Source organism: Rhinopithecus bieti, unplaced genomic scaffold (genome assembly GCF_001698545.2).
Source record: "Rhinopithecus bieti isolate Rb0 unplaced genomic scaffold, ASM169854v2 scaffold_110, whole genome shotgun sequence".
Lineage (NCBI taxonomy): Eukaryota > Metazoa > Chordata > Mammalia > Primates > Cercopithecidae > Rhinopithecus > Rhinopithecus bieti.
In genome coordinates this window covers 31245-45151 of record NW_016803311.1, presented here as the reverse complement: position 1 = coordinate 45151, position 13907 = coordinate 31245, and the positions used below count along the sequence as shown (strand labels likewise).

At 40.9% G+C, this 13907-nt stretch overlaps 1 protein-coding gene across 2 annotated transcripts in view; it reads left to right on the top strand.

Annotated features, from left to right (window-relative positions):
* The window catches only part of DUSP16 (dual specificity phosphatase 16), a 53906-nt gene that overhangs the window by 24976 nt on the left and 15023 nt on the right, over positions 1-13907 (top strand). The gene's annotated exons all lie outside the window — the stretch shown is intronic.

Below are 13907 nucleotides of genomic sequence, written 5' to 3'. Positions count from 1 at the left end.
AACTATGCACTGCCAGCCTCCCTGGGCTAAAGCTCTTTGGAGGAGTTTGGTTGAGAAAGAAGAGGGAAGAGCATGGATTCTTGATGAAAAAGACACCGGCCCTGCTGGACAAAGCATGCCCTAATGGAGAAACACATTGGATTGAGTGAGGCCTTTGTATATAATAGTACAAGCAGAACAGCAATAGAACTATAATCTGACTCCACAGCTTGTATGCTCTTAATTAGTAATGCTACAAAACAGTGCTCTTACTGCATGGAAAAGTGATTTTTCTCTAAAATCTCTTAATTTACATCACCATAAATTGAAAAAGCCGTCAGAGATCTTAATTCAACTATTGGTTATTTACAAGTGCCACTTTCCTCTACAAAGGAAGTACCCCTTAACACTTTCTCCTTGAGTAACTGGAAGAATTGGGCTGGTTGTAAAATAAGCTTCCAGACTGGCTTTCTTTAGCACCTGGAAGGCAAGGCTTCCTAGGAGGAAGAAAAATACCCTATCATCAGGTCATTGGGTAGCAATAAGGCATTCTTGTGTGTGTGTGTGTGTGTGTGTGTGTGTGTGTGTGTATGTGTATGTTTAAAACTCCTGCCTCTTCAAAATTTTGCATCAACACTGTGTTGTTAATATGTCTGCTTTTACTGTGAGATCTGCCGACGTGAGATTTAATAGCTCATGATTGTACCCCGCCTTTCTGGTGGGGTCACAATGCCTTTGAGCATGTGGTTATTATTAATTCTTTTTAGAGATAAGCAGGCTATGTTACAGAAAGGAAAATTAATTTCTTAAATTCCCATGCCTTCCTAGGGCAAAGCTGGAGATGGTTTATTTAATCCTTAGATCAGAAAATAAAATAAAATTCCTAGTTAAGAGTTCTGTTTAATCCTGGTAAACCTTAACCAGCCATCAGCAGGTCATTCCACAAGTAATTGTGTTACAGATCATTTTTGTTACTTTCGACACTCAGTTAAATGACACATTCATTTTGCTCTGTACCTTTTTCAGATTTAACAAATATGTTGGTTTAAAAAAGTGAGAGCAGTTAAATCAGAATTTGGAGTTGAGGATGGGAAAAGTAGTAGTTTTCTCTTTTTAACTCTGGCTTCTAAACATATACAGCACTAAGCAGGATACATAGGTAGATGTATTGAGAGGAAATATTTGCAGCAGGGAGAATGGGTTTGTGGACGTTTATGGGACAACACCTCGGGCAAGGAGTTATTATAGAAGGCTTGTCAGGAAGCACCCTTAAAATAGATGCATAGACTTTTATTTTTATTCTGCAAGGATGGTGAGAAATAAGGATAAACTGTTAGGCTGGATACCTTTGAAAGCAGTGAATATAAATTTATATTTGTGGCTCACACACTTTGGAATCCTAGCACCTTGGAAGGTTCAGGTGGGCAGATCACTTGAGCTCAGGAGTTTGAGAACAGCCTGGGCAACGTGGCAAAACTCCGTCTCTACAGAAATTACAAAAATTAGCCAGGCTTTGTGGCCCTAGCCTGTGGTTCCAGCTACTTGGGAGACTGAGGTGGGGGGATTGCTTGAGCTTGGGAGGCAGAGGCTGCAGTGAGCCCAGATTATGCCATTGTACTCCAGCCTGGGCGACAGAGCAAAGCCCTGTCTCTAAATAAATAAATAAATAATAAAGAAAGAAATGTATGTTTGACCTCTAGGTTCGTTGTTGACAAGAGCCCTAGGGCTGAAGGGGATTTCAGAGATCATTTAGTCAGCCCCCAGCATTTGATACATGAGGAAATCAGTATTCCAGAAATGTTACATGAATTCCCCAACATCATCCAGTTGTTTTAGAACTAGATTTGCCACTTTTCTACAAGTAGTATAAACTAACCTATCCCCCTGCTGAACTTCCTGATTTATACTTTCCAAGAGAAATAATACGATTCTTTTCTTCCTAAAGATCTCCAGCCGGGCGCGGTGGCTCAAGCCTGTAATCCCAGCACTTTGGGAGGCCGAGACGGGCGGATCACGAGGTCAGGAGATGGAGACCATCCTGGCTAACACGGTGAAATCCCGCCTCTACTAAAAAATAAAAATACCAAAAATACAAAAAACTAGCCGGGCGAGGTGGCGGCGCCTGTATGTTCCAGCTACTCGGAGGCTGAGGCAGGATGAATGGCGTGAACCCGGGAGGGGGAGCTTGCAGTGAGCTGAGATCCGACCACTTGCACTCCAGCCTGGGGGGAAAGAGCAAGACTCGTCTCCAAAAAAAAAAAAAAAATCTCCAAGAGATCAAAATTTTTTAATTTTCCCTAACAATACAGTTCTTTTATTAAAACTCAGAAGTTAAAGTCTTTACACACAGTAACCACGAGACCACTAATGTTATTAGTCTTTTGTTTTGTTTTGTTTCTTTGAGACGGTGCCTCACACTGTTGCCCAGGCTGGAGTACAGTGATCTTGGCTCACTGCAAGTGCCCCCTCCCGTGTTCAAGCGATTCTCCTGCCTCAGCCTCCCCAGCAGCTGGGACTACCGGCACCCGCCACCACGCCCAGCTAATTTTTGTATTTTTAATAGAGATGGGGTTTCACCATGTTGGCCAGGATGGTCTTGATCTTCTGACCTCGTGATCCACCCGCCTCAGCCTCCCAAAGTGCTGGGATTACAGGTGTGAGCCACCGTGCCCGGGCTATTAGTCTTGTTTTTTTAATAAAGTGCCACCAAAATATTTTGAAAGCATGTCACAGAAATTTTCTTGGGAGGATCATAATGTTTCCCGTTTAAAATGCTGGGCTTTTTATGTTATTGCATTTAACCCTCATAATAGGATTAGGAAATACGTTTGCTCTGAGCTAAGTCACTTACCTGAGATTATGTAATTGACTTCAGAGCTGGTCAGGGGCACAGATCAAATGTAAACCCAGGCTGCGTAATTTTAAGTCCCATGCTTATATTACACCAAACACGCCCATCTTCTGGAAAAAGGAATTCTCTATAGCAGGCTGTTATGAAGGGCTGACAATTTTTTTTTTTTTTTTTTTTTTTGAGACGGAGTCTCGCTCTGTCACCCAGGCTGGAGTACAGTGGCCGGATCTCAGCTCACTGCAAGCTCCGCCTCCCGGGTTTACGCCATTCTCCTGCCTCAGCCTCCAGAGTAGCTGGGACTACAGGCGCCTGCCACCTCGCCCGGCTAGTTTTTTGTATTTTAGTAGAAACGGGGTTTCACTGTGTTAGCCAGGATGGTCTCGATCTCCTGACCTCGTGATCCGCCCGTCTCGGCCTCCCAAAGTGCTGGGATTACAGGCTTGAGCCACCGCGCCCGGCCAGGGCTGACAAATCTTAAGTCTGTTGAGTCACAATTGAGAATTTCTTTCCCTGCTTTTTCTTCAACATCATCTATACCAGTACCATCCAACAGAAATATAATGCAAGTCACATACATAATTTAAATTTTTCCAGTGTCCTTTAAAAGAAACAGGCAAAATTAATTTTAATGTTTAATAATAACATTTAACCTAGTATATCTCAAATAATATTTCAACATGCAATCAGTATACACAATTATTGAGATATTTTGCATTCTCTTTTTGTACTGAGTCTTTAAAATCTGGTGTATATTTTATACTTACAGCACATCTCAATTTGGAGTAGTCACATTTTAGGTGTTCAGTGGCCAGGCTTGTGGCTACCTTATTGGACAGTATAGGTCTCAGCATGTATTAATTTTTACTGATGTTTTAAAGACACGGTTCTTTTGTAGAAGACCATAAGAAGTCATTAGTACCAAAAACATACTTTTATTTTCCTTTTCCCTCACACTGTACTTTTGTTTCTCAGAGTGTGTTCTTTCATCCTCTAGTTTTTATACTAGCGCTGAAATGGGAGCAGCTTATTGTACTAAATGAAAGTCATCTGCTGATGCCCAGTTCATATTTGAAATGAGTGGGATTTGAGAAAGAATCTCTGGTGATTCTGTGAAAGACAAAAGTTCTTGATTGCTTTTCTGTCATATCAGTTACAATTTCAAATGCAGACTTCTGTTCATATTTAAATATATGCAGCGTATGACGGAATTACCTATCGGGAGTAGTTATTAAGCAGAACTGTATCTGAGGTGAACCACTGCAGCTTCTTTTCTAAAGGAGCTCTGTTGCCCGCTCCTTCCCCATTTAAATAATCTGCTGTCAACATTCTTTGTGTAGCTTCTTATTTCAGCCTCTTAACATGCAAAATTGGTTTTCCTAGCCTTTCTTATTCTCCCTGGTGTGCAGTAGGAAGACTGCTCCTTTCTCTGTTGTTTTCTTAGAAGAGTTAGGCAACAAATAGCCTGAAGACAATATAGGCTAAGAATGCTTTCAGGGTTTCCAGTGGAAATATATGATCTAGGAACACAAAAGGCTGTCAAAATAATCAGTAAAATATTTCTCCAATGTCTATTATGTCACTGTATGTAGAACACCATACAGTGTTCAAGTGGGTTGGTTAGGCAAGACCTATTCATTAAACAACAATCCACATGACAAGGTGACTAAGTGTCCCTCCCAACACGGAGGCAGCATGGCATGATGGTTGAGAGCCAGCTTTGGGGGTGGACAGTTTTGCATCCCAGTTCTCCACCTTACCAGCTGTATCACTTTAGCTGTTACTGCATCTCAGTCTCTTTACCTACATGCCATAATAACTCCGGCCTCCTGGTGTTCCTGTAACATTCAAATGAAATGGCATATGCCAAGCACAGTTCCTGGTTTATAGGGACACTTGTCCCTGTCATCTTAGGGTAGACTATGTAACATACCAGGGTGAGTAGTAGATACAGTGTGTTTTGTTGTTTGAGGAAGGCTTGATGGAGTTAAGTAGGACTTGAGGCCAGTTTTCAAGTCAGATGGGCGGGCACATGCAAAATTAGTCATGGAATTGACTTTGGAAAGAAAAATTACAATTCTTTTATCTAGAATTGCAATGCCTGTGGTTATTTAATGAGATCTCTGTCCTCAGCCTCACTGAACATAGAGAATTTGACCAAACAGAGCAGTTTCATTAAGGACATATATTAATCTGTTCTCTATTACTTCACAGTCTGCATCAATAGATCATAGAACTCATATTTAGAAATTATTCCGACTACAGGAGAAAGTTTATTTCAGGGATAGGAGAGAGAAAGTTTTAAAGGGAGAAAAGTTGTGAATGGAAATCATAGTAATAAAATTAAATTTTTCTTGATTCACAGATAATCATTTTTTTGAATCATTTCTTGATTCACAGATAATCATTACTCAGCTGTGTGTTGAAGGTAGAATCATTTTTTTGGCTGGGCGCGGTGGCTCAAGCCTGTAATCCCAGCACTTTGGGAGGCCGAGACGGGCGGATCATGAGGTCAGGAGATCGAGACCATCCTGGCGAACATGGTGAAACCCCGTCTCTACTAAAAAAAAATACAAAAAACTAGCCGGACGATTACTGGCGGGCGCCTGTAATCCCAGCTAGTCGCAATGCTGAGGCAGGAGAATGGCGTAAACTCGGGAGGCGGAGCTTGCAGTGAGCTGAGATCCGGCCACTGCACTCCAGCCGGGGCGACAGAGCGAGACTCCGTCTCAAAAAAAAATAAAAAATAAAGAAAGTAGAATCATTTTTTTAAATCCGTCGGGGGGTTATGTCTTCCACTTTGTAGATGAACCTCACCTGCTGTATTCAGTGTAATTTCCCTACTTAACACCAATTAGGAGAAAGGACAGTTTGGATTAGTGAAAAATACACATCATGGGCTTTTTTTTTTTTTTTTTTTTTAATGGCTTTATTGAGATATAATTCACATACCATACAATTTACAAGCAATTTTTACAACAAGGTAAAATAAGAGAGCTAACATTTTAGGAGACTCTGTATTATGTGTCAGGCCCTTTATATATCCTCATATTGGCTTTACAAAATACACATTATTAGCCCTATTTTACAGGTGAGGAAATTAAAGCTACCGGAGGTTAGGTAACCTTCCGAAGATCACCCAGGCGATGAGTGGTAATGCGCTGGGCTGTGCTCTGGTTTTTCTGGGGCCATTACCTATGTACTTTACTTTATTCCATGCCACACTGAGATTCCACACTAACCACTAATGAATTGTTTATAAGAAGAGATCCTTTAGGAGTTTGCTTTAGTAAATTGACCAGTCTTCTCAGTATGGCATTTGATAAAGTTCTGTAGCTTGGCAGTAAAACTCTTTAGCTTGATATTTAAGACCCTCTAGGACCTAATACCACCTTTTTAGTTCTTACCTCTCCTGTTCTCTTCCTCTGCTCATCCTCTTCCAATGTCTGGACACCATTAGTGAGTGCACCCCAGATATTTCTGTCCTGTCCTTGGTCTTCATTCATTTTCTTTTTTTTTTTTGGGACAGAGTCTCGCTCTGTCGCCCAGGCTGGAGTGCAGTGGCTGGATCTCGGCTCACTGCAAGCTCCGCCTCCCAGGTTTACGCCATTCTCCTGCCTCAGCCTCCCGAGTAGCTGGGACTACAGGCGCCCGTCACCTTGCTTGCCCAGCTAACTTTTTTTGGATTTTTTAATAGAGACGGGGTTTCACCGTGTTAGCCAGGGTGGTGTCAATCTCCTGACCTTGTGATCCGCCCGTCTCGGCCTCCCAAAGTGCTGGGATTACAGGCTTGAGCCACCGCGCCCGGCCCATTCATTTTCTATACTCCATCTGGAATGCCTCTACCTCCATCTGAGCTTCAGCTGACAGTTTTAGTTCCCATTATTAATAGTCTTCTCAGAATGCTTCCCTTTGTTTTTACTCCTGTTTTCCAATGCCATTTTGTTTATCCTGCTACATTATATTCATCGGATACCTCTTTGTATCATCATTATTTGTGCAACTGTCTTACATTTGCTAGTAGACTATTCATCCCTCAGTGGGAACACTTGCTTTTCTATGCCCCAGAGTACCTTGATGCATAGTAAGCCCTTGGTGATTATTTTTCAAAATAGTTATGTCCTAATTTGTAACCAGTGCAACTTGTATGAAATGTACATGTCCTTAAAAAATAAGTAAACACAGATTAATTTACTGTGTTAATTTACTCAGAAAACCTTCCATTAATGAATTTGAGAAACTAAAATTTTCAACCCAGGAAAATAGTCTTTTATAAATTATGAAATGAATGGAATGTAAGTTAATGATATTTTACAGTGACTTGTAAAATTAAAATGTACAAGGAACACATATGAAGATTTCTCATTAGAAGATGCTAATAAACCAGTTACTAGATACTGATTTTAGTCAGCTTCAGGGATAAGGGTTCCTTCATGTATTCACCCAACAAATGTTTATTGAGCCTCTGCCATGTGCCAAACAGTGTTCTAGGTGTGGGGGGTACACGAGTAAATGAGACAACAATCTTTGCTTTCATTAGCTTACATCCTAGGAGAAAGAAACTTGATAGGAAGCATAATAAATAGGTAAATTACATAGTATAGTACAGTATGAGTGCTATGAAGAAAACAGCTAAGAGGGCTGGGGAATACCTGTGAGGTGTGGGTTGTAATTAAATGGGTGATCAAAGTAGGCCTCATTGAGATAGAGGCATTTGAACAAACACTCGAAGGAGGTCAAACAGTGAGCCATTTGAATACCTGGAGGAAGAGCAGTACAGGCAGAAGAAGCCACCAAGGCAGAACACATGTGGTATGCTAAAGGAAGAGCGAGGCCAGTGTGGCTGGAGCAGAGTGAGCATGGGAGAGTGTCATCAGAGAGGTAATGGGAGCAGATCCAGACAATACAAGACTTCTACACAGGCCTTGTAAAGACAGGAGCTTTTACTCTGAGAAAGAGAGTTCAGAGGGAGTCATTGGAAGGTTCCAAGCAGAGGAGCAACATAATCTGACTTACATTGTTAGGATCACTTTAGCGTTTGTGTTGAACATAGGCTGAATTTCCTACTGGATAGAAGCAGGAAGGCCAGTTAGGAGGCTCCATGGTAGTGCATTGGAGTCAAGGTGGCAGTAATGGTGAGATTTGGGCTCCATTTTGAAGGTACAGCCAATAGGATTGGATGGTAGGGGTGTGTGAAAAAGAGGTGTCAAGGAGACTGAAATGGAGTCTGTAGGAAGAACAGGAGTCAGTTCTGGACATGCTGAGTTTTCGAAATGCCTGTTGTACTTCCAAGTGGAGATGTTGAGTAGACAGACGGATGTATGAATGGGGCAGGGGGATCCCTGAGGGACGAGGTATAAAGGTGAGAGTCATTAACGTACAGACAGTACTTAGGAGGGGATCAGATAATTACTAAGAGGCAAAATATAGATGAGAAAAAGATTGAGCTGTGAGCACTCCCACCCTGAAAGTCTGGGGAGTTGAGAATGACCCAACAAAGAATATTCAGAAGTAAATATTGAGGAAGGAAGGAAATCAAATAATTAGGAAGGCAAATAAACAGTGTATTTTCCAGGAGGAAGGACCAGTCAAGTGTGCCAAGTAGTACTTTAGGTCAAGGAAGATTAAGTCTGAGAACTGGTCATTGGATTTAGCAACATCACTGTCCCTGGTGATCATGGAGCAGTTTTGGTAGAGTGTTGGGGGTGAGAGCCTAAATGGAGTGGGTTCAGGAGATAACAGGAGGAGTGGAATTGGAGATACCAAGTAGAAGGGGTTCTTTGAAGGAATTTCAAGGAACAAAGATATGGGGTAGTGACTGGCGGGAGAAGCGAAGCTGAGAGGAGATATTTTTAAAGTGGGAGAAATAGTGGTTTGTTTGATTGCAGGTAGGAAGAATGATCCTATGCAGTGGAAAATTGACGTAGAAGAAAGGAGAATCACAAAGCGATGTTCTTGAGCAAGAGGGGATGAATTTATTTAGCAAGCAGAGGGATTGGCCTTACGAGTGTGGACAGTTCATCCAGAACAACAGGTGGGAAGGCAGAGTATCTAGGTGCCTTTGCTGGGAGATGGGTAAATGTGGTGATGGAAGTCTATCAAAATTTGCTTCTGACTGTTTCGATTTTTCCATTGTAGTAAGAAGCAAGATCATTCTTCAGCTATGAGTGAGGATGAGTGGGGACATAGAGGGAGTTTGAAGAAAAAGGGAAACGGATAGAATGGCATATGGGAAAGAGAAAAAGTGAATGGACTGGGGAAATACAGTGATTGCTGAGGAGTATGAATTGAAAGTGAGATCAGGTAGCATTGTGGAGTGTTTTTCTCTGGCCATGTTCAGTGGCATGGGCAGTGCTGACTAAGTGGAGAACTAGATTTAACTAAGGTTGTAATCTTGCCAGGTGAGTATGAACAATTGATGAGGGCAGAGAAAGTTAGGGTAAAAGGAAAGGAGTGATTGTAATAACTGATGATAGAATTTACACTGGTCAAGGAAGGCAGACATCATGGGGATGAAGGACAGAGACAATTGGTAGATCATCAGACTGTAGATCCTCCTGCAGGGGTTGAGATTCTGGGTGTAGTGTAGTGTAAGAGAGAGTGAGCTGGAAAGTGGAAGAGTCATCCAAGAGTAGGGTGCGTGAAATCAAGATTATGGAGGGTTTGTGGTTATTGGTAGTCAGAGACCAGGCTAGCTCTCATGGGAGTGAGTGGCCAAGATGAGGAGTTCAGAGAACTGTGAGGCCAAGGTGTTGGAAGGATCTTTGAAGGCCAGTGAAGAAGGATTATCTAATCAGTAGAAAGTGTGTATTTGCAGACTTAGCACAAAGTTGAGCTAAATATTTAACAGCATATGATGACTGCTCTCTAGAAGCTTAAAGATTGTGATGTTTAATTGTAGGACAGAGTAAATACTCAGCTGTGTATGTTTTATACAACATGCTGAAACTACAATGAATGAATTATATAAATATCTCTTTATAATTTAGTAAGAAGTCATTGACACGTATCTATAAATAAAAGCAATCCTTATTCCACAAAAGAATCATTCTTCATAATTATAGTTCCATCTTAGTTTCACTATTACAAACAAAAAGATGAATCAGGTATGGTGGCACACGCCTATAATCCCTGCTACTCGGGAGGCTGAGACGGAAGAATCACTCAAATCCAGGAGTTCGAGTTTAGCCTGGACCACATGGTGGGACCCTCTCTTAAAAACACCAAAAAAATTAAGATCCCCTTCCAGCTGTTTGTATGGAAATTTGTTTTAAAAAAAATTTTTTTTAAATCAAGAGAGCAAACTAACAACAGTTATATGAAACTTTAGAAACTTTCTTAACCAACTCCAGAGGTTCCACTTCATCTCTTCCCCATGTCTTTGGCAGGTGAATGCCTGCTGCATGAGTAGGCTCTTTGCTGTAGCACATCTGCCTCCACCATCTGAATAGCATACTTACCAAGAATCAGTTGTGTGTGTTCTTGAACTTGTTTAGGCCACTGGACTTGTTATTATAATTATGTATGTTAATTAAAATATGATATACACCAATGAAATGTGAAGGAAGAGAGATGTTTTTCTGTGACCTAAGTTAGGTATTTTGGAAAGATTCAGGAAGGACAGATTGCTTTATATATACATATATATCCTTATTCCACAAAAGAATCAGACTCATTCTTCATGATTATAGTTCCATCTCAATTTCACCATTACAAACAAGATGAATCATATATATATATATATATATGTCAAATTAGGTGGGAATAAGGGAGCTGTAAAGTATTTGGGGGACGGTTATAATCTAGAAGTCTTTGGCACTGATAGTGTTTTACAAATTCTTGCTCTTCTTTAAAAAATGAAAACTGTAAGTGGTAGATGCATTTAGGTGTGATTTGCTTAGGAACTCCAGTCAGCTAAACTAGAAAAGAAAAAGCTGTGGTCCTGCATCAGAAATCAGTGTGTTCATGTACATTTATTTGTTTTAAGTTAAAACAATGTTTTGAGTATGTATCATTTAATGATTTCCCCTTAACTGACTTTTCCACTGACTACCAATCCAGATGAGAAGGCACTTATTTATATTTAATTTAGTAGCCAAATTATATTTAGTATTTAAGGATTTTTTTTTTTTTTTTTGGTTTGTTTGTTTTAAAACTGTGCTTGTTTTATTTATCAAGTCCCATCTTATTATTCCAAAAAAATTTTCAGGTAGCATCTGGATAGTAGATTTAATCAATAGATCTTTTAAGCTAAAAATTTTATAAATAAAGCCATTAAATTATTTTTTCTCAGTTCATTTTGCATTTAAAATATTTTACTAGCTGCATGTAGTAGCTCATGACTGTAATCCATGCACTTTGGGAGGCCAAGGTAGGAGGATCGCTGGAGGCCATGAGTTTGAGAGCAGCCTGGGCAATATAGCGAGACTCTGTCTCTACAAAAAAATTTTAAAAAATTTGCAGGGGGCCGGGCGCGGTGGCTCAAGCCTGTAATCCTGGCACTTTGGGAGGCCGAAACGGGCAGATCACGAGGTCGGGAGATCGAGACCATCCTGGCTAACATGGTGAAACCCCGTCTCTACTAAAATACAAAAAAAAAACTAGCCGGGTGCGGTGGCGGGTGCCTGTAGTCCCAGCTACTCTGGAGGCTGAGGCAGGAGAATGGCGAGAACCCAGGAGGCGGAGCTTGCAGTGAGCTGAGATCCGGCCACTGCACTGCAGCCTGGGCGACAGAGCCAGACTCCGTCTCAAAAAAAAAAAAAAAAAAAAAAAAATTTTGCAGGGAACCATGGCACATGCCTGGAGTTTCAGCTACTCAGGAATCTGAGGCAGGAGGATCACTTGACCCCAGGAGGTCCATAATTGAACCCACATCAAAGGGTGGTTGTGAGAATTAAATGAGACAGTCCATTTAAACGCTTAATACAGTACCTGGCACATCGTAGGCATTCATTAAATGTTAGGTATCATTTTCTTAATCAGTACCATGTGTCATTGTATAATTAATTAAGGTCTCTAACCAAGGTACTCAATAAATATTTTTTGACTTAATATAGGCTTAAGTTGTAATTTCTATAAAATGTAGGCTATTAAGGTTACTTGTCAGAAGTGTACATCGTTGTATTCTTTCTATGGAAAATCAATTTTGACAGTTCTGATTGACTTGCAACATGTTTTCTCTTAGAATTTCTTGTTGTCTTTTGATTGTGTACAGTATATAACACTATTAGAGTCACCTCATTTCTCAGAAACTTCTGTAATATCTTCATTATTGAATTGAGTGGATAGGGCTATTACTAATTCCTTTTACTTTTAACATATCTGTAGTACCATTGGTGGAAAGGAGAAAAATGTAGTACTATTGGTAAGAAAGTCCTCAAAGGCTGATTTAACTCCAGTGACCCACTTCTGTTCTTACACGGGTGATCCTGAACCAGTTCCTGCACCCTGTTGTTGATCAGATAGTACTAGATACACTCAGCTTGGGTTCACACATAGAAAAACAAATGTAACCTTTGCACATGTACAAAAGTTTAAAGGTTGTAGTAAACACCATTAAGATCTACGTAGCCTGATTGTTAACCTAACAGAAACATGAGACCATCAGAAGACTTGGGTTCTGGCATATCTGAAGGGTGTTGGCCAATCTAAGAAATCCACCTAGTTCCAAAAGCTGTTTATTGACGTTGTTGTCTCAGAGATAAGAGATGGTTGCATACACAATCTGGATTTATGCTGTCCACGTTTTTTTTGTTTGTTTGAGACGGAGTTTTGCTCGTTGCCCAGGCTGGAGTGCAATGGCGCAATCTCAGCTCACCACAACCTCCGCCTCCTGAGTTCAAGCAATTGTTCTACAGGCATGCGCCACCACGCCTGGATAATTTTGTAGTTTTAGTAGAGATGGGGTTTCTCCATGTTGGTCAGGCTGATCTTGAACTCCAGACCTCAGGTGATCCACCTGCCTTGGCCTCCCAAAGTGCTGGGATTACAGGCATGAGCCACCACACCCAGCCGTTGTTCACCTTTTATGTAAAATAAAGTATATTTGTTGTGCCAAATGTAGTAAATGAAGAGATTAGGGAACTGGCATGTTTCAGAAGGATAATATAGGAAGAAAATTGCCAATTTTCTTTCAGGTAGTTGGAAAAGATTTGTAGAAAAGGTAGTATTCCAAGAGAAGGAAGAAATGACCAAGATGGCTTAGACTAAGATAATTATTCCAGGCTTGGAACATCTCCTGAGAGGCAGGAGGGGGATGACTAAATGAAACAGGTTTGTGTGGGCTTGCCTGCTAAATGGTGGATGGATGTCAGTTGAACAGATTCGTTTTGAGTGCAACTCTGTACCTGGGCTGAAGGTGCGAAAACAAGACTCGGTCCAAGATCTCATTTATTATTTCATTACATAACGGGAGATGAGAATTATCTGTTAATGTTAACACACTATACTAGGTGCTTAATTAATGGTGTGAACAAAGTACTTTGGAAGGACAGGGAACTGAATGGTTAATTATGCATCAGTGAGAAAGAGTTCATAGATGAGGTTAAACAAAGTAGGAAAAGTGGGAAGAGTGTCTTCTGGAAGGAGGACAGGGCTTTCTAAGCACAGGAACAGTGTGAACAGAAGCACAGAGGATGGGTATACATTTGATGTTGGGGGTGCTGTATGGGACCGGAGCAGGAAATGAGACTCAAGGAAATGAAAAGAATGTGGATAAAGCACCCAGCCTGGAGTTAATCATAACAGAGATTCCTCTAGTTGTTCAGAACATGGTTTGGAGAGAAAACCACTGCAAACTTCAAGAGCTCCTGGTGACTTTTTTAGTTATCTTGGCTACTGAGCAGTGAATGGGTATAGAGAGGAGAGGATCAATGGAAGAGGTGATTCCAAAAGGATTTGGCAGCCATTTGAATGACGGTCATGGGGAAGAGAAAGGAACCCCATTTTATTTTCGAGCTCAGCTGGCTAGGTCGATGTTACTACCCTAAACCAATTTGGGGATTACAGAGACGAGGCAGGAGTTGGGGGCAGAACAGGAAGAAAGAGAGTATGTTTAGTTTCTTTTTTTTTTTTTTTTTGG